Source organism: Lissotriton helveticus, chromosome 1_2 (genome assembly GCF_964261635.1).
Source record: "Lissotriton helveticus chromosome 1_2, aLisHel1.1, whole genome shotgun sequence".
NCBI classification, from domain to species: domain Eukaryota; kingdom Metazoa; phylum Chordata; class Amphibia; order Caudata; family Salamandridae; genus Lissotriton; species Lissotriton helveticus.
Window position 1 is genome coordinate 338,223,644 of NC_136058.1, and position 21,645 is coordinate 338,245,288.

The 21,645-nt window shown below is 35.9% G+C and overlaps 10 non-coding genes across 10 annotated transcripts; all 10 read left to right on the top strand.

Annotated features, from left to right (window-relative positions):
* The first annotated feature begins 885 nt into the window (after positions 1-885).
* TRNAD-GUC (transfer RNA aspartic acid (anticodon GUC)) lies at positions 886-957 on the top strand. The gene has a single exon. It is a non-coding gene; the product is annotated as a tRNA-Asp (tRNA).
* A 2,038-nt stretch (positions 958-2,995) lies between these two features.
* On the top strand, positions 2,996-3,067 carry TRNAD-GUC (transfer RNA aspartic acid (anticodon GUC)). The gene has a single exon. It is a non-coding gene; the product is annotated as a tRNA-Asp (tRNA).
* A 2,748-nt stretch (positions 3,068-5,815) lies between these two features.
* On the top strand, positions 5,816-5,887 carry TRNAD-GUC (transfer RNA aspartic acid (anticodon GUC)). The gene has a single exon. It is a non-coding gene; the product is annotated as a tRNA-Asp (tRNA).
* A 632-nt stretch (positions 5,888-6,519) lies between these two features.
* Positions 6,520-6,591, top strand: TRNAD-GUC (transfer RNA aspartic acid (anticodon GUC)). The gene has a single exon. It is a non-coding gene; the product is annotated as a tRNA-Asp (tRNA).
* A 2,045-nt stretch (positions 6,592-8,636) lies between these two features.
* Positions 8,637-8,708, top strand: TRNAD-GUC (transfer RNA aspartic acid (anticodon GUC)). The gene has a single exon. It is a non-coding gene; the product is annotated as a tRNA-Asp (tRNA).
* Positions 8,709-12,156: 3,448 nt separating this feature from the next.
* TRNAD-GUC (transfer RNA aspartic acid (anticodon GUC)) lies at positions 12,157-12,228 on the top strand. Its single transcript has one exon. It is a non-coding gene; the product is annotated as a tRNA-Asp (tRNA).
* Positions 12,229-12,860: 632 nt separating this feature from the next.
* TRNAD-GUC (transfer RNA aspartic acid (anticodon GUC)) lies at positions 12,861-12,932 on the top strand. Its single transcript has one exon. It is a non-coding gene; the product is annotated as a tRNA-Asp (tRNA).
* Positions 12,933-14,975: 2,043 nt separating this feature from the next.
* On the top strand, positions 14,976-15,047 carry TRNAD-GUC (transfer RNA aspartic acid (anticodon GUC)). The gene has a single exon. It is a non-coding gene; the product is annotated as a tRNA-Asp (tRNA).
* Positions 15,048-17,088: 2,041 nt separating this feature from the next.
* TRNAD-GUC (transfer RNA aspartic acid (anticodon GUC)) lies at positions 17,089-17,160 on the top strand. The gene has a single exon. It is a non-coding gene; the product is annotated as a tRNA-Asp (tRNA).
* Positions 17,161-19,195: 2,035 nt separating this feature from the next.
* Positions 19,196-19,267, top strand: TRNAD-GUC (transfer RNA aspartic acid (anticodon GUC)). Its single transcript has one exon. It is a non-coding gene; the product is annotated as a tRNA-Asp (tRNA).
* Positions 19,268-21,645: the final 2,378 nt, after the last annotated feature.

Below are 21,645 nucleotides of genomic sequence, written 5' to 3' on the forward strand. Positions count from 1 at the left end.
GAAATAATTTCTTGATAATACTGATTGTATTTGGCTAATAATTTCTGTATTTAAATATTTAGGAAAAACGATGACTTGTCCTAACCAAAAGCAGCACATCTGCCTATTACAATACTGTGAATTGTTCGAGGGTATGCCTTAACCCCAAGGAGGTGAGCACTGTTTAACTGATGCCAATAAGTCCTCGTTAGTATAGTGGTCAGTATCCCCTCCTGTCACGCGGGAGACCAGGGTTCAATTCCCCGACGGGGAGGCGATTCCTTTTATTCACACAATTAAATAAAATGATGTACTTTCTAACATTGTAAAATATATCTGTCATTATCCATGCCTAGTCCGATTGAGAAAAAAGGTTGAATTCAGTGATGGCCAAAATGCTTACTGATGTGTTAACTGAAATTCAGAATATGCTCTGAATATTTCAATATGCACAGGCGTACCATCAAAAACACTTTACATCTGCATTCTCTTGGAAAATGAGTGGAAGCAGTGGAGAATCCTAGGCTGCTGTTCCACTCGATTGGCACAATTTACAAGTAGAATGACTGCTTTTGGTTAGTAGTGACCCCTGGTGGCTAATAGTTATAAGCTGCAAATGGTAAAGTGAGCTGATTATATAGATATATATATATATATAAATATATATATTGATAGTTAGAAAGATAGCCAGATAGACAGATCGATAGATAGATATTTATTTCAATGAAATCATTTCTTGATAAAACTGATTGTTTTTGGCTAGGAATTTCTGTATTGTAATATTTAGGAAAAAAGATTACTTGTCCTAACCAAAAGCAGCAAATCTGCCTATTACAATACTGTGAATTGATCGATGGTATGCCTTAACCCCAAGGAGGTGAGCACTGTTTAACTGATGCCAATAAGTCCTCGTTAGTATAGTGGTCAGTATCCCCGCCTGTCACGCGGGAGACCGGGGTTCAATTCCCCGACGGGGAGGCGATTCCTTTTATTCACACAATTAAATAAAATGATGTACTTTCTAACATTGTAAAATATATCTGTCATTATCCATGCCTATTCCGATTGAGAAAAAAGGTTGAATTCACTGATGAACAAAATGCTTACTGATGTGTTAACTGAAATTCATAATATGCTCTGAATATTTCAATATGCACAGGCGTACCATCAAAAACACTTTACATCTGCATTCTCTTGGAAAATGAGATCAAGCAGTGGTGAATCCTAGGATGCTGTTCCACTCGATTGGCACAATTTACAAGTAGAATGACTGCTTTTGGTTAGTAGTGACCCCTGGTGGCTAATAGTTATAAGCTGCAAATGGTAAAGTGAGCTGATTATATAGATATATATATATATATAAATATATATATTGATAGTTAGAAAGATAGCCAGATAGACAGATCGATAGATAGATATTTATTTCAATGAAATAATTTCTTGATAAAACTGATTGTTTTTGGCTAGGAATTTCTGTATTGTAATATTTAGGAAAAAAGATTTCTTGTCCTAACGAAAAGCAGCAAATCTGCCTATTACAATACTGTGAATTGATCGAGGGTATGCCTTAACCCCAAATAGGTGAGCACTGTTTAACTGATGCCAATAAGTCCTCGTTAGTATAGTGGTCAGTATCCCCTCCTGTCACGTGGGAGACCAGGGTTCAATTCCCCGACGGGGAGGCGATTCCTTTTATTCACACAATTAAATAAAATGATGTACTTTCTAACATTGTAAAATATATCTGTCATTATCCATGCCTATTCCGATTGAGAAAAAAGGTTGAATTCAGTGATGGCCAAAATGCTTACTGATGTGTTAACTGAAATTCAGAATATGCTCTGAATATTTCAATATGCACAGGCGTACCATCAAAAACACTTTGCATCTGCATTCTCTTGGAAAATGAGATGAAGCAGTGGTGAATCCTAGGCTGCTGTTCCACTCGATTGGCACAATTTACAAGTAGAATGACTGCTTTTGGTTAGTAGTGACCCCTGGTGGCTAATAGTTATAAGCTGCAAATGGTAAAGTGAGCTGATTATATAGATATATATATATATATAAATATATATATTGATAGTTAGAAAGATAGCTAGATAGACAGATCGATAGATAGATATTTATTTCAATGAAATAATTTCTTGATAAAACTGATTGTTTTTGGCTAGGAATTTCTGTATTGTAATATTTAGGAAAAAAGATTACTTGTCCTAACCAAAAGCAGCAAATCAGCCTATTACAATACTGTGAATTGATCGATGGTATGCCTTAACCCCAAGGAGGTGAGCACTGTTTAACTAATGCCAATAAGTCCTCGTTAGTATAGTGGTCAGTATCCCCGCCTGTCACGCGGGAGACCGGGGTTCAATTCCCAGACGGGGAGGCGATTCCTTTTATTCACACAATTAAATAAAATGATAAACTTTCTAACATTGTAAAATATATCTGTCATTATCCTTGCCTATTCCGATTGAGAAAAAAGGTTGAATTCACTGATGAACAAAATGCTTACTGATGTGTTAACTGAAATTCATAATATGCTCTGAATATTTCAATATGCACAGGCGTACCATCAAAAACACTTTACATCTGCATTCTCTTGGAAAATGAGATGAAGCACTGGTGAATCCTAGGCTGCTGTTTCACTCGATTGGCACAATTTACAAGTAGAATGACTGCTTTTGGTTAGTAGTGACCCCTGGTGGCTAATAGTTATAAGCTGCAAATGGTAAAGTGAGCTGATTATATAGATATATATATATATAAATATATATATTGATAGTTAGAAAGATAGCTAGATAGACAGATCGATAGATAGATATTTATTTCAATGAAATAATTTCTTGATAAAACTGATTGTTTTTGGCTAGGAATTTCTGTATTGTAATATTTAGGAAAAAAGATTACTTGTCCTAACCAAAAGCAGCAAATCTGCCTATTACAATACTGTGAATTGATCGATGGTATGCCTTAACCCCAAGGAGGTGAGCACTGTTTAACTGATGCCAATAAGTCCTCGTTAGTATAGTGGTCAGTATCCCCGCCTGTCACGCGGGAGACCGGGGTTCAATTCCCCGACGGGGAGGCAATTCCTTTTATTCACACAATTAAATAAAATGATGTACTTTCTAACATTGTAAAATATATCTGTCATTATCCATGCCTATTCCGATTGAGAAAAAAGGTTGAATTCAGTGATGGCCAAAATGCTTACTGATGTGTTAACTGAAATTCAGAATATGCTCTGAATATTTCAATATGCACAGGCGTACCATCAAAAACACTTTACATCTGCATTCTCTTGGAAAATGAGATGAAGCAGAGTTGAATCCTAGGCTGCTGTTCCACTCGATTGGCACAATTTACAAGTAGAATGACTGCTTTTGGTTAGTAGTGACCCCTGGTGGCTAATAGTTATAAGCTGCAAATGGTAAAGTGAGCTGATTATATATATATATATATATATATATAAATATATATATTGATAGTTAGAAAGATACCAGATAGACAGATCGATAGATAGATATTTATTTCAATGAAATAATTTCTTGATAAAACTGATTGTTTTTGGCTAGGAATTTCTGTATTGTAATATTTAGGAAAAAAGATTTCTTGTCCTAACGAAAAGCAGCAAATCTGCCTATTACAATACTGTGAATTGATCGAGGGTATGCCTTAACCCCAAGGAGGTGAGCACTGTTTAACTGATGCCAATAAGTCCTCGTTTGTATAGTGGCCAGTATCCCCTCCTGTCACGCGGGAGACCAGGGTTCAATTCCCCGACGGGGAGGCGATTCCTTTTATTCACACAATTAAATAAAATGATGTACTTTCTAACATTGTAAAATATATCTGTCATTATCCATGCCTAGTCCGATTGAGAAAAAAGGTTGAATTCAGTGATGGCCAAAATGCTTACTGATGTGTTAACTGAAATTCATAATATGCTCTGAATATTTCAATATGCACAGGCGTACCATCAAAAACACTTTACATCTGCATTCTCTTGGAAAATGAGATGAAGCAGTGGTGAATCCTAGGCTGCTGTTCCACTCGATTGGCACAATTTACAAGTAGAATGACTGCTTTTGGTTAGTAGTGACCCCTGGTGGCTAATAGTTATAAGCTGCAAATGGTAAAGTGAGCTGATTATATATATATATATATATATATAAATATATATATTGATAGTTAGAAAGATACCAGATAGACAGATCGATAGATAGATATTTATTTCAATGAAATAATTTCTTGATAAAACTGATTGTTTTTGGCTAGGAATTTCTGTATTGTAATATTTAGGAAAAAAGATTTCTTGTCCTAACGAAAAGCAGCAAATCTGCCTATTACAATACTGTGAATTGATCGAGGGTATGCCTTAACCCCAAGGAGGTGAGCACTGATTAACTGATGCCAATAAGTCCTCGTTAGTATAGTGGCCAGTATCCCCTCCTGTCACGCGGGAGACCAGGGTTCAATTCCCCGACGGGGAGGCGATTCCTTTTATTCACACAATTAAATAAAATGATGTACTTTCTAACATTGTAAAATATATCTGTCATTATCCATGCCTAGTCCGATTGAGAAAAAAGGTTGAATTCAGTGATGGCCAAAATGCTTACTGATGTGTTAACTGAAATTCATAATATGCTCTGAATATTTCAATATGCACAGGCGTACCATCAAAAACACTTTACATCTGCATTCTCTTGGAAAATGAGATGAAGCAGTGGTGAATCCTAGGCTGCTGTTCCACTCGATTGGCACAATTTACAAGTAGAATGACTGCTTTTGGTTAGTAGTGACCCCTGGTGGCTAATAGTTATAAGCTGCAAATGGTAAAGTGAGCTGATTATATAGATATATATATATATATAAATATATATATTGATAGTTAGAAAGATAGCCAGATAGACAGATCGATAGATAGATATTTATTTCAATGAAATCATTTCTTGATAAAACTGATTGTTTTTGGCTAGGAATTTCTGTATTGTAATATTTAGGAAAAAAGATTACTTGTCCTAACCAAAAGCAGCAAATCTGCCTATTACAATACTGTGAATTGATCGAGGGTATGCCTTAACCCCAAGGAGGTGAGCACTGTTTAACTAATGCCAATAAGTCCTCGTTAGTATAGTGGTCAGTATCCCCGCCTGTCACGCGGGAGACCGGGGTTCAATTCCCAGACGGGGAGGCGATTCCTTTTATTCACACAATTAAATAAAATGATGAACTTTCTAACATTGTAAAATATATCTGTCATTATCCTTGCCTATTCCGATTGAGAAAAAAGGTTGAATTCACTGATGAACAAAATGCTTACTGATGTGTTAACTGAAATTCAGAATATGCTCTGAATATTTCAATATGCACAGGCGTACCATCAAAAACACTTTACATCTGCATTCTCTTGGAAAATGAGTGGAAGCAGTGGAGAATCCTAGGCTGCTGTTTCACTCGATTGGCACACTTTACAAGTAGAATGACTGCTTTTGGTTAGTAGTGACCCCTGGTGGCTAATAGTTATAAGCTGCAAATGGTAAAGTGAGCTGATTATATATATATATATATATATATATATAAATATATATATTGATAGTTAGAAAGATAGCTAGATAGACAGATCGATAGATAGATATTTATTTCAATGAAATAATTTCTTGATAATACTGATTGTTTTTGGCTAATAATTTCTGTATTGAAATATTTAGGAAAAAAGATGACTTGTCCTAACCAAAAGCAGCACATCTGCCTATTACAATACTGTGAATTGTTCGAGGGTATGCCTTAACCCCAAGGAGGTGAGCACTGTTTAACTGATGCCAATAAGTCCTCGTTAGTATAGTGGTCAGTATCCCCGCCTGTCACGCGGGAGACCGGGGTTCAATTCCCCGACGGGGAGGCGATTCCTTTTATTCACACAATTAAATAAAATGATGTACTTTTTAACATTGTAAAATATATCTGTCATTATCCATGCCTATTCCGATTGAGAAAAAAGGTTGAATTCAGTGATGGCCAAAATGCTTACTGATGTGTTAACTGAAATTCAGAATATGCTCTGAATATTTCAATATGCACAGGCGTACCATCAAAAACACTTTACATCTGCATTCTCTTGGAAAATGAGATGAAGCAGTGGTGAATCCTAGGCTGCTGTTCCACTCGATTGGCACAATTTACAAGTAGAATGACTGCTTTTGGTTAGTAGTGACCCCTGGTGGCTAATAGTTATAAGCTGCAAATGGTAAAGTGAGCTGATTATATAGATATATATATATATATAAATATATATATTGATAGTTAGAAAGATAGCTAGATAGACAGATCGATAGATAGATATTTATTTCAATGAAATAATTTCTTGATAAAACTGATTGTTTTTGGCTAGGAATTTCTGTATTGTAATATTTAGGAAAAAAGATTACTTGTCCTAACCAAAAGCAGCAAATCTGCCTATTACAATACTGTGAATTGATCGATGGTATGCCTTAACCCCAAGGAGGTGAGCACTGTTTAACTGATGCCAATAAGTCCTCGTTAGTATAGTGGTCAGTATCCCCGCCTGTCACGTGGGAGACCGGGGTTCAATTCCCCGACGGGGAGGCGGTTCCTTTTATTCACACAATTAAATAAAATGATGTACTTTTTAACATTGTAAAATATATCTGTCATTATCCTTGCCTATTCCGATTGAGAAAAAAGGTTGAATTCACGATGGACAAAATGCTTACTGATGTGTTAACTGAAATTCATAATATGCTCTGAATATGTCAATATGCACAGGCGTACCATCAAAAACACTTTACATCTGCATTCTCTTGGAAAATGAGATGAAGCAGTGGTGAATCCTAGGCTGCTGTTCCACTCGATTGGCACAATTTACAAGTAGAATGACTGCTTTTGGTTAGTAGTGACCCCTGGTGGCTAATAGTTATAAGCTGCAAATGGTAAAGTGAGCTGATTATATAGATATATATATATATAAATATATATATTGATAGTTAGAAAGATAGCTAGATAGACAGATCGATAGATAGATATTTATTTCAATGAAATAATTTCTTGATAATACTGATTGTTTTTGGCTAATAATTTCTGTATTGAAATATTTAGGAAAAAAGATGACTTGTCCTAACCAAAAGCAGCACATCTGCCTATTACAATACTGTGAATTGATCGAGGGTATGCCTTAACCCCAAGGAGGTGAGCACTGATTAACTGATGCCAATAAGTCCTCGTTAGTATAGTGGCCAGTATCCCCTCCTGTCACGCGGGAGACCAGGGTTCAATTCCCCGACGGGGAGGCGATTCCTTTTATTCACACAATTAAATAAAATGATGTACTTTCTAACATTGTAAAATATATCTGTCATTATCCATGCCTAGTCCGATTGAGAAAAAAGGTTGAATTCAGTGATGGCCAAAATGCTTACTGATGTGTTAACTGAAATTCATAATATGCTCTGAATATTTCAATATGCACAGGCGTACCATCAAAAACACTTTACATCTGCATTCTCTTGGAAAATGAGATGAAGCAGTGGTGAATCCTAGGCTGCTGTTCCACTCGATTGGCACAATTTACAAGTAGAATGACTGCTTTTGGTTAGTAGTGACCCCTGGTGGCTAATAGTTATAAGCTGCAAATGGTAAAGTGAGCTGATTATATAGATATATATATATATATATATATAAATATATATATTGATAGTTAGAAAGATAGCCAGATAGACAGATCGATAGATAGATATTTATTTCAATGAAATCATTTCTTGATAAAACTGATTGTTTTTGGCTAGGAATTTCTGTATTGTAATATTTAGGAAAAAAGATTACTTGTCCTAACCAAAAGCAGCAAATCTGCCTATTACAATACTGTGAATTGATCGAGGGTATGCCTTAACCCCAAGGAGGTGAGCACTGTTTAACTAATGCCAATAAGTCCTCGTTAGTATAGTGGTCAGTATCCCCGCCTGTCATGCGGGAGACCGGGGTTCAATTCCCAGACGGGGAGGCGATTCCTTTTATTCACACAATTAAATAAAATGATGAACTTTCTAACATTGTAAAATATATCTGTCATTATCCTTGCCTATTCCGATTGAGAAAAAAGGTTGAATTCACTGATGAACAAAATGCTTACTGATGTGTTAACTGAAATTCAGAATATGCTCTGAATATTTCAATATGCACAGGCGTACCATCAAAAACACTTTACATCTGCATTCTCTTGGAAAATGAGTGGAAGCAGTGGAGAATCCTAGGCTGCTGTTTCACTCGATTGGCACAATTTACAAGTAGAATGACTGCTTTTGGTTAGTAGTGACCCCTGGTGGCTAATAGTTATAAGCTGCAAATGGTAAAGTGAGCTGATTATATAGATATATATATATATATATAAATATATATATTGATAGTTAGAAAGATAGCTAGATAGACAGATCGATAGATAGATATTTATTTCAATGAAATAATTTCTTGATAATACTGATTGTTTTTGGCTAATAATTTCTGTATTGAAATATTTAGGAAAAAAGATGACTTGTCCTAACCAAAAGCAGCACATCTGCCTATTACAATACTGTGAATTGTTCGAGGGTATGCCTTAACCCCAAGGAGGTGAGCACTGTTTAACTGATGCCAATAAGTCCTCGTTAGTATAGTGGTCAGTATCCCCGCCTGTCACGCGGGAGACCGGGGTTCAATTCCCCGACGGGGAGGCGATTCCTTTTATTCACACAATTAAATAAAATGATGTACTATTTAACATTGTAAAATATATCTGTCATTATCCATGCCTATTCCGATTGAGAAAAAAGGTTGAATTCAGTGATGGCCAAAATGCTTACTGATGTGTTAACTGAAATTCAGAATATGCTCTGAATATTTCAATATGCACAGGCGTACCATCAAAAACACTTTACATCTGCATTCTCTTGGAAAATGAGATGAAGCAGTGGTGAATCCTAGGCTGCTGTTCCACTCGATTGGCACAATTTACAAGTAGAATGACTGCTTTTGGTTAGTAGTGACCCCTGGTGGCTAATAGTTATAAGCTGCAAATGGTAAAGTGAGCTGATTATATAGATATATATATATATATATAAATATATATATTGATAGTTAGAAAGATAGCTAGATAGACAGATCGATAGATAGATATTTATTTCAATGAAATAATTTCTTGATAAAACTGATTGTTTTTGGCTAGGAATTTCTGTATTGTAATATTTAGGAAAAAAGATTACTTGTCCTAACCAAAAGCAGCAAATCTGCCTATTACAATACTGTGAATTGATCGATGGTATGCCTTAACCCCAAGGAGGTGAGCACTGTTTAACTGATGCCAATAAGTCCTCATTAGTATAGTGGTCAGTATCCCCGCCTGTCACGTGGGAGACCGGGGTTCAATTCCCCGACGGGGAGGCGGTTCCTTTTATTCACACAATTAAATAAAATGATGTACTTTTTAACATTGTAAAATATATCTGTCATTATCCTTGCCTATTCCGATTGAGAAAAAAGGTTGAATTCACGATGGACAAAATGCTTACTGATGTGTTAACTGAAATTCATAATATGCTCTGAATATTTCAATATGCACAGGCGTACCATCAAAAACACTTTACATCTGCATTCTCTTGGAAAATGAGATGAAGCAGTGGTGAATCCTAGGCTGCTGTTCCACTCGATTGGCACAATTTACAAGTAGAATGACTGCTTTTGGTTAGTAGTGACCCCTGGTGGCTAATAGTTATAAGCTGCAAATGGTAAAGTGAGCTGATTATATAGATATATATATATATAAATATATATATTGATAGTTAGAAAGATAGCTAGATAGACAGATCGATAGATAGATATTTATTTCAATGAAATAATTTCTTGATAAAACTGATTGTTTTTGGCTAGGAATTTCTGTATTGTAATATTTAGGAAAAAAGATTTCTTGTCCTAACGAAAAGCAGCAAATCTGCCTATTACAATACTGTGAATTGATCGAGGGTATGCCTTAACCCCAAGGAGGTGAGCACTGTTTAACTGATGCCAATAAGTCCTCGTTTGTATAGTGGCCAGTATCCCCTCCTGTCACGCGGGAGACCAGGGTTCAATTCCCCGACGGGGAGGCGATTCCTTTTATTCACACAATTAAATAAAATGATGTACTTTCTAACATTGTAAAATATATCTGTCATTATCCATGCCTAGTCCGATTGAGAAAAAAGGTTGAATTCAGTGATGGCCAAAATGCTTACTGATGTGTTAACTGAAATTCATAATATGCTCTGAATATTTCAATATGCACAGGCGTACCATCAAAAACACTTTACATCTGCATTCTCTTGGAAAATGAGATGAAGCAGTGGTGAATCCTAGGCTGCTGTTCCACTCGATTGGCACAATTTACAAGTAGAATGACTGCTTTTGGTTAGTAGTGACCCCTGGTGGCTAATAGTTATAAGCTGCAAATGGTAAAGTGAGCTGATTATATATATATATATATATATATAAATATATATATTGATAGTTAGAAAGATACCAGATAGACAGATCGATAGATAGATATTTATTTCAATGAAATAATTTCTTGATAAAACTGATTGTTTTTGGCTAGGAATTTCTGTATTGTAATATTTAGGAAAAAAGATTTCTTGTCCTAACGAAAAGCAGCAAATCTGCCTATTACAATACTGTGAATTGATCGAGGGTATGCCTTAACCCCAAGGAGGTGAGCACTGATTAACTGATGCCAATAAGTCCTCGTTAGTATAGTGGCCAGTATCCCCTCCTGTCACGCGGGAGACCAGGGTTCAATTCCCCGACGGGGAGGCGATTCCTTTTATTCACACAATTAAATAAAATGATGTACTTTCTAACATTGTAAAATATATCTGTCATTATCCATGCCTAGTCCGATTGAGAAAAAAGGTTGAATTCAGTGATGGCCAAAATGCTTACTGATGTGTTAACTGAAATTCATAATATGCTCTGAATATTTCAATATGCACAGGCGTACCATCAAAAACACTTTACATCTGCATTCTCTTGGAAAATGAGATGAAGCAGTGGTGAATCCTAGGCTGCTGTTCCACTCGATTGGCACAATTTACAAGTAGAATGACTGCTTTTGGTTAGTAGTGACCCCTGGTGGCTAATAGTTATAAGCTGCAAATGGTAAAGTGAGCTGATTATATAGATATATATATATATATAAATATATATATTGATAGTTAGAAAGATAGCCAGATAGACAGATCGATAGATAGATATTTATTTCAATGAAATCATTTCTTGATAAAACTGATTGTTTTTGGCTAGGAATTTCTGTATTGTAATATTTAGGAAAAAAGATTACTTGTCCTAACCAAAAGCAGCAAATCTGCCTATTACAATACTGTGAATTGATCGAGGGTATGCCTTAACCCCAAGGAGGTGAGCACTGTTTAACTAATGCCAATAAGTCCTCGTTAGTATAGTGGTCAGTATCCCCGCCTGTCACGCGGGAGACCGGGGTTCAATTCCCAGACGGGGAGGCGATTCCTTTTATTCACACAATTAAATAAAATGATGAACTTTCTAACATTGTAAAATATATCTGTCATTATCCTTGCCTATTCCGATTGAGAAAAAAGGTTGAATTCACTGATGAACAAAATGCTTACTGATGTGTTAACTGAAATTCAGAATATGCTCTGAATATTTCAATATGCACAGGCGTACCATCAAAAACACTTTACATCTGCATTCTCTTGGAAAATGAGTGGAAGCAGTGGAGAATCCTAGGCTGCTGTTTCACTCGATTGGCACACTTTACAAGTAGAATGACTGCTTTTGGTTAGTAGTGACCCCTGGTGGCTAATAGTTATAAGCTGCAAATGGTAAAGTGAGCTGATTATATATATATATATATATATATATAAATATATATATTGATAGTTAGAAAGATAGCTAGATAGACAGATCGATAGATAGATATTTATTTCAATGAAATAATTTCTTGATAATACTGATTGTTTTTGGCTAATAATTTCTGTATTGAAATATTTAGGAAAAAAGATGACTTGTCCTAACCAAAAGCAGCACATCTGCCTATTACAATACTGTGAATTGTTCGAGGGTATGCCTTAACCCCAAGGAGGTGAGCACTGTTTAACTGATGCCAATAAGTCCTCGTTAGTATAGTGGTCAGTATCCCCGCCTGTCACGCGGGAGACCGGGGTTCAATTCCCCGACGGGGAGGCGATTCCTTTTATTCACACAATTAAATAAAATGATGTACTTTTTAACATTGTAAAATATATCTGTCATTATCCATGCCTATTCCGATTGAGAAAAAAGGTTGAATTCAGTGATGGCCAAAATGCTTACTGATGTGTTAACTGAAATTCAGAATATGCTCTGAATATTTCAATATGCACAGGCGTACCATCAAAAACACTTTACATCTGCATTCTCTTGGAAAATGAGATGAAGCAGTGGTGAATCCTAGGCTGCTGTTCCACTCGATTGGCACAATTTACAAGTAGAATGACTGCTTTTGGTTAGTAGTGACCCCTGGTGGCTAATAGTTATAAGCTGCAAATGGTAAAGTGAGCTGATTATATAGATATATATATATATATAAATATATATATTGATAGTTAGAAAGATAGCTAGATAGACAGATCGATAGATAGATATTTATTTCAATGAAATAATTTCTTGATAAAACTGATTGTTTTTGGCTAGGAATTTCTGTATTGTAATATTTAGGAAAAAAGATTACTTGTCCTAACCAAAAGCAGCAAATCTGCCTATTACAATACTGTGAATTGATCGATGGTATGCCTTAACCCCAAGGAGGTGAGCACTGTTTAACTGATGCCAATAAGTCCTCGTTAGTATAGTGGTCAGTATCCCCGCCTGTCACGTGGGAGACCGGGGTTCAATTCCCCGACGGGGAGGCGGTTCCTTTTATTCACACAATTAAATAAAATGATGTACTTTTTAACATTGTAAAATATATCTGTCATTATCCTTGCCTATTCCGATTGAGAAAAAAGGTTGAATTCACGATGGACAAAATGCTTACTGATGTGTTAACTGAAATTCATAATATGCTCTGAATATTTCAATATGCACAGGCGTACCATCAAAAACACTTTACATCTGCATTCTCTTGGAAAATGAGATGAAGCAGTGGTGAATCCTAGGCTGCTGTTCCACTCGATTGGCACAATTTACAAGTAGAATGACTGCTTTTGGTTAGTAGTGACCCCTGGTGGCTAATAGTTATAAGCTGCAAATGGTAAAGTGAGCTGATTATATAGATATATATATATATAAATATATATATTGATAGTTAGAAAGATAGCTAGATAGACAGATCGATAGATAGATATTTATTTCAATGAAATAATTTCTTGATAATACTGATTGTTTTTGGCTAATAATTTCTGTATTGAAATATTTAGGAAAAAAGATGACTTGTCCTAACCAAAAGCAGCACATCTGCCTATTACAATACTGTGAATTGATCGAGGGTATGCCTTAACCCCAAGGAGGTGAGCACTGATTAACTGATGCCAATAAGTCCTCGTTAGTATAGTGGCCAGTATCCCCTCCTGTCACGCGGGAGACCAGGGTTCAATTCCCCGACGGGGAGGCGATTCCTTTTATTCACACAATTAAATAAAATGATGTACTTTCTAACATTGTAAAATATATCTGTCATTATCCATGCCTAGTCCGATTGAGAAAAAAGGTTGAATTCAGTGATGGCCAAAATGCTTACTGATGTGTTAACTGAAATTCATAATATGCTCTGAATATTTCAATATGCACAGGCGTACCATCAAAAACACTTTACATCTGCATTCTCTTGGAAAATGAGATGAAGCAGTGGTGAATCCTAGGCTGCTGTTCCACTCGATTGGCACAATTTACAAGTAGAATGACTGCTTTTGGTTAGTAGTGACCCCTGGTGGCTAATAGTTATAAGCTGCAAATGGTAAAGTGAGCTGATTATATAGATATATATATATATATATATAAATATATATATTGATAGTTAGAAAGATAGCCAGATAGACAGATCGATAGATAGATATTTATTTCAATGAAATCATTTCTTGATAAAACTGATTGTTTTTGGCTAGGAATTTCTGTATTGTAATATTTAGGAAAAAAGATTACTTGTCCTAACCAAAAGCAGCAAATCTGCCTATTACAATACTGTGAATTGATCGAGGGTATGCCTTAACCCCAAGGAGGTGAGCACTGTTTAACTAATGCCAATAAGTCCTCGTTAGTATAGTGGTCAGTATCCCCGCCTGTCATGCGGGAGACCGGGGTTCAATTCCCAGACGGGGAGGCGATTCCTTTTATTCACACAATTAAATAAAATGATGAACTTTCTAACATTGTAAAATATATCTGTCATTATCCTTGCCTATTCCGATTGAGAAAAAAGGTTGAATTCACTGATGAACAAAATGCTTACTGATGTGTTAACTGAAATTCAGAATATGCTCTGAATATTTCAATATGCACAGGCGTACCATCAAAAACACTTTACATCTGCATTCTCTTGGAAAATGAGTGGAAGCAGTGGAGAATCCTAGGCTGCTGTTTCACTCGATTGGCACAATTTACAAGTAGAATGACTGCTTTTGGTTAGTAGTGACCCCTGGTGGCTAATAGTTATAAGCTGCAAATGGTAAAGTGAGCTGATTATATAGATATATATATATATATATAAATATATATATTGATAGTTAGAAAGATAGCTAGATAGACAGATCGATAGATAGATATTTATTTCAATGAAATAATTTCTTGATAATACTGATTGTTTTTGGCTAATAATTTCTGTATTGAAATATTTAGGAAAAAAGATGACTTGTCCTAACCAAAAGCAGCACATCTGCCTATTACAATACTGTGAATTGTTCGAGGGTATGCCTTAACCCCAAGGAGGTGAGCACTGTTTAACTGATGCCAATAAGTCCTCGTTAGTATAGTGGTCAGTATCCCCGCCTGTCACGCGGGAGACCGGGGTTCAATTCCCCGACGGGGAGGCGATTCCTTTTATTCACACAATTAAATAAAATGATGTACTATTTAACATTGTAAAATATATCTGTCATTATCCATGCCTATTCCGATTGAGAAAAAAGGTTGAATTCAGTGATGGCCAAAATGCTTACTGATGTGTTAACTGAAATTCAGAATATGCTCTGAATATTTCAATATGCACAGGCGTACCATCAAAAACACTTTACATCTGCATTCTCTTGGAAAATGAGATGAAGCAGTGGTGAATCCTAGGCTGCTGTTCCACTCGATTGGCACAATTTACAAGTAGAATGACTGCTTTTGGTTAGTAGTGACCCCTGGTGGCTAATAGTTATAAGCTGCAAATGGTAAAGTGAGCTGATTATATAGATATATATATATATATATATAAATATATATATTGATAGTTAGAAAGATAGCTAGATAGACAGATCGATAGATAGATATTTATTTCAATGAAATAATTTCTTGATAAAACTGATTGTTTTTGGCTAGGAATTTCTGTATTGTAATATTTAGGAAAAAAGATTACTTGTCCTAACCAAAAGCAGCAAATCTGCCTATTACAATACTGTGAATTGATCGATGGTATGCCTTAACCCCAAGGAGGTGAGCACTGTTTAACTGATGCCAATAAGTCCTCATTAGTATAGTGGTCAGTATCCCCGCCTGTCACGTGGGAGACCGGGGTTCAATTCCCCGACGGGGAGGCGGTTCCTTTTATTCACACAATTAAATAAAATGATGTACTTTTTAACATTGTAAAATATATCTGTCATTATCCTTGCCTATTCCGATTGAGAAAAAAGGTTGAATTCACGATGGACAAAATGCTTACTGATGTGTTAACTGAAATTCATAATATGCTCTGAATATTTCAATATGCACAGGCGTACCATCAAAAACACTTTACATCTGCATTCTCTTGGAAAATGAGATGAAGCAGTGGTGAATCCTAGGCTGCTGTTCCACTCGATTGGCACAATTTACAAGTAGAATGACTGCTTTTGGTTAGTAGTGACCCCTGGTGGCTAATAGTTATAAGCTGCAAATGGTAAAGTGAGCTGATTATATAGATATATATATATATAAATATATATATTGATAGTTAGAAAGATAGCTAGATAGACAGATCGATAGATAGATATTTATTTCAATGAAATAATTTCTTGATAATACTGATTGTTTTTGGCTAATAATTTCTGTATTGAAATATTTAGGAAAAAAGATGACTTGTCCTAACCAAAAGCAGCACATCTGCCTATTACAATACTGTGAATTGTTCGAGGGTATGCCTTAACCCCAAGGAGGTGAGCACTGTTTAACTGATGCCAATAAGTCTTCGTTAGTATAGTGGTCAGTATCCCCTCCTGTCACGCGGGAGACCAGGGTTCAATTCCCCGACGGGGAGGCGATTCCTTTTATTCACACAATTAAATAAAATGATGTACTTTCTAACATTGTAAAATATATCTGTCATTATCCATGCCTAGTCCGATTGAGAAAAAAGGTTGAATTCAGTGATGGCCAAAATGCTTACTGATGTGTTAACTGAAATTCAGAATATGCTCTGAATATTTCAATATGCACAGGCGTACCATCAAAAACACTTTACATCTGCATTCTCTTGGAAAATGAGATGAAGCAGTGGAGAATCCTAGGCTGCTGTTCCACTCGATTGGCACAATTTACAAGTAGAATGACTGCTTTTGGTTAGTAGTGACCCCTGGTGGCTAATAGTTATAAGCTGCAAATGGTAAAGTGAGCTGATTATATAGATATATATATATATATAAATATATATATTGATAGTTAGAAAGATAGCTAGATAGACAGATCGATAGATAGATATTTATTTCAATGAAATAATTTCTTGATAAAACTGATTGTTTTTGGCTAGGAATTTCTGTATTGTAATATTTAGGAAAAAAGATTACTTGTCCTAACCAAAAGCAGCACATCTGCCTATTACAATACTGTGAATTGATCGATGGTATGCCTTAACCCCAAGGAGGTGAGCACTGTTTAACTGATGCCAATAAGTCCTCGTTAGTATAGTGGTCAGTATCCCCGCCTGTCACGTGGGAGACCGGGGTTCAATTCCCCGACGGGGAGGCGGTTCCTTTTATTCACACAATTAAATAAAATGATGTACTTTTTAACATTGTAAAATATATCTGTCATTATCCTTGCCTATTCCGATTGAGAAAAAAGGTTGAATTCACGATGGACAAAATGCTTACTGATGTGTTAACTGAAATTCATAATATGCTCTGAATATTTCAATATGCACAGGCGTACCATCAAAAACACTTTACATCTGCATTCTCTTGGAAAATGAGATGAAGCAGTGGTGAATCCTAGGCTGCTGTTCCACTCGATTGGCACAATTTACAAGTAGAATGACTGCTTTTGGTTAGTAGTGACCCCTGGTGGCTAATAGTTATAAGCTGCAAATGGTAAAGTGAGCTGATTATATAGATATATATATATATAAATATATATATTGATAGTTAGAAAGATAGCTAGATAGACAGATCGATAGATAGATATTTATTTCAATGAAATAATTTCTTGATAATACTGATTGTTTTTGGCTAATAATTTCTGTATTGAAATATTTAGGAAAAAAGATGACTTGTCCTAACCAAAAGCAGCACATCTGCCTATTACAATACTGTGAATTGTTCGAGGGTATGCCTTAACCCCAAGAAGGTGAGCACTGTTTAACTGATGCCAATAAGTCTTCGTTAGTATAGTGGTCAGTATCCCCTCCTGTCACGCGGGAGACCAGGGTTCAATTCCCCGACGGGGAGGCGATTCCTTTTATTCACACAATTAAATAAAATGATGTACTTTCTAACATTGTAAAATATATCTGTCATTATCCATGCCTAGTCCGATTGAGAAAAAAGGTTGAATTCAGTGATGGCCAAAATGCTTACTGATGTGTTAACTGAAATTCAGAATATGCTCTGAATATTTCAATATGCACAGGCGTACCATCAAAAACACTTTACATCTGCATTCTCTTGGAAAATGAGTGGAAGCAGTGGAGAATCCTAGGCTGCTGTTCCACTCGATTGGCACAATTTACAAGTAGAATGACTGCTTTTGGTTAGTAGTGACCCCTGGTGGCTAATAGTTATAAGCTGCAAATGGTAAAGTGAGCTGATTATATAGATATATATATATATATATAAATATATATATTGATAGTTAGAAAGATAGCCAGATAGACAGATCGATAGATAGATATTTATTTCAATGAAATCATTTCTTGATAAAACTGATTGTTTTTGGCTAGGAATTTCTGTATTGTAATATTTAGGAAAAAAGATTACTTGTCCTAACCAAAAGCAGCAAATCTGCCTATTACAATACTGTGAATTGATCGATGGTATGCCTTAACCCCAAGGAGGTGAGCACTGTTTAACTAATGCCAATAAGTCCTCGTTAGTATAGTGGTCAGTATCCCCGCCTGTCACGCGGGAGACCGGGGTTCAATTCCCAGACGGGGAGGCGATTCCTTTTATTCACACAATTAAATAAAATGATAAACTTTCTAACATTGTAAAATATATCTGTCATTATCCTTGCCTATTCCGATTGAGAAAAAAGGTTGAATTCACTGATGAACAAAATGCTTACTGATGTGTTAACTGAAATTCATAATATGCTCTGAATATTTCAATATGCACAGGCGTACCATCAAAAACACTTTACATCTGCATTCTCTTGGAAAATGAGATGAAGCACTGGTGAATCCTAGGCTGCTGTTTCACTCGATTGGCACATTTTACAAGTAGAATGACTGCTTTTGGTTAGTAGTGACCCCTGGTGGCTAATAGTTATAAGCTGCAAATGGTAAAGTGAGCTGATTATATAGATATATATATATAAATATATATATTGATAGTTAGAAAGATAGCTAGATAGACAGATCGATAGATAGATATTTATTTCAATGAAATAATTTCTTGATAAAACTGATTGTTTTTGGCTAGGAATTTCTGTATTGTAATATTTAGGAAAAAAGATTACTTGTCCTAACCAAAAGCAGCAAATCTGCCTATTACAATACTGTGAATTGATCGATGGTATGCCTTAACCCCAAGGAGGTGAGCACTGTTTAACTGATGCCAATAAGTCCTCGTTAGTATAGTGGTCAGTATCCCCGCCTGTCACGCGGGAGACCGGGGTTCAATTCCCCGACGGGGAGGCGATTCCTTTTATTCACACAATTAAATAAAATGATGTACTTTCTAACATTGTAAAATATATCTGTCATTATCCATGCCTATTCCGATTGAGAAAAAAGGTTGAATTCAGTGATGGCCAAAATGCTTACTGATGTGTTAACTGAAATTCAGAATATGCTCTGAATATTTCAATATGCACAGGCGTACCATCAAAAACACTTTACATCTGCATTCTCTTGGAAAATGAGATGAAGCAGTGGTGAATCCTAGGCTGCTGTTCCACTCGATTGGCACAATTTACAAGTAGAATGACTGCTTTTGGTTAGTAGTGACCCCTGGTGGCTAATAGTTATAAGCTGCAAATGGTAAAGTGAGCTGATTATATATATATTCACTGAAAAAACCATAGGTTATAGACCATATATAGTTAGGAATTAGCATTTACAAAACCTTGAAAATTCACTGAAAAAACCATAGGTTATAGACCATATATAGTTAGGAATTAGCATTTAAAAAACCTTATTTTACTCACACAAAACCATTGAAATTCCATATATAGTTAGTTGCACTAACTATATATCGCGCACCCGCAATCCACTGCTGATGATGTCACATATTACATCATTCATGACATGGTCAGTGACATCACTGATGACATCACTGATGACATCTCAAATGACATCACTGATGACATCACACTTGACATCAATGATCACATCACTGATGATATCATTCATGTGATAATACAATGCATCTCCTCACACTGTAATATAACCTCCGTTACACCCAGTGTTAAATAGAGAGTATCATTTTTGAAACCATTGACACACCAATACTAGTTACTACATACGCACTCACTGATTCCTATGTCTACACACACATTCACTTATACAATCATTCATACATACAATCACTCATCTTTACAACACTATCATATGCACTCATACACTTATACAGACACTCACACTCTGCCACTCATTCATGGAGTTACTCACACACCTAGTCAGTCCTGAAAAGAATCAATCACACTTCCATTTTCTCATCTATACAGTTAAACACAGAACACCTTACATTTTTGAAACATATACTAACACATAGTTACTCTCTTATAGAATCACTGATACAAGTACACATTGATCTGCACAGAGTCACACACCTCCCAGCCAGCCATACACACACTCAGTCTCCCATACAAATACTTGTGCAACCAATCAATAACCCATATAGCTACTTATATAGCTACTGATCAACACATGCAGCAGCTTGCACAACAACAGACATACTGATGCACACTTTCAGACAGTTTAGTCACTAACCCGTGCATTCAGTAAGACGCATTTAATCACTCACTCATACAGTCAATCACGCACCTACTAAAACCTTCATTCAGACACTTATACATCCACTCATTCTTCAATATGTAAAACATATTTAAACTTTACAGAAACACATAATCACTGGATGTTGTCATCAGTGATGTCATCAGTGATGTCACTGACCATGTCATGAATGATGTAATATGTGACATCATCAGCAGTGGATTGCGGGTGCGCGATATATAGTTAGTGCAACTAACTATATATGGAATTTCAATGGTTTTGTGTGAGTAAAATAAGGTTTTTTAAATGCTAATTCCTAACTATATATGGTCTATAACCTATGGTTTTTTCAGTGAATTTTCAAGGTTTTGTAAATGCTAATTCCTAACTATATATGGTCTATAACCTATGGTTTTTTCAGTGAATTTCATTGGTTTTTTAACAGCTAATATCTGTAGCTGTAAAATGTATTCTTCTTTAAATCCAAAAATATATTTTATATGTTTATGAATAATTTTTTTTTTAAATATTTTTTTTTCTTCGTTCCCGCTTCGCGAATCGGAAAGCTTCCCGTTAGCTGACCTTGATGCCGCGAAATACACCGCGAGCCGGTAAACGTTTCTTTACCACAAGTGCCGCGTTAGAAAACAACATCGTGACGCCTCCCGTCCGCATGACGTTTCACGTTGTCGCGTGATACGTCATATGACGTGCTACGTTAGCGAACTGGTACGCGAAGCGAGTCTCAAAGCGCAGGTTTCTGGAAGCAAACCGGGAGGCCCTGCAAAGCGCTTAACGTAAACACAGCAAGTCATGTGACTTGGTAATAACACTTTTCATTGGTTCATTTCACTTTTGGTTTCCTAATGATGTAAGACTAGGTCATATAATCTAAAATGAACACTTTTGATTGGTTGAGAACTCTTGTTTTTCCCAACTGATGAAAATCCCTCCTTCTTTCCTCACTGTGACTTTCATCATTGTGAGAGAAAGACCCTTTGTGATCACTGAGCAATGGCTTCTTTAGTAGCTTCAGCTGGTGCTTCCCCACCACCTCCACCACCTCCAAGGAAGAGAGG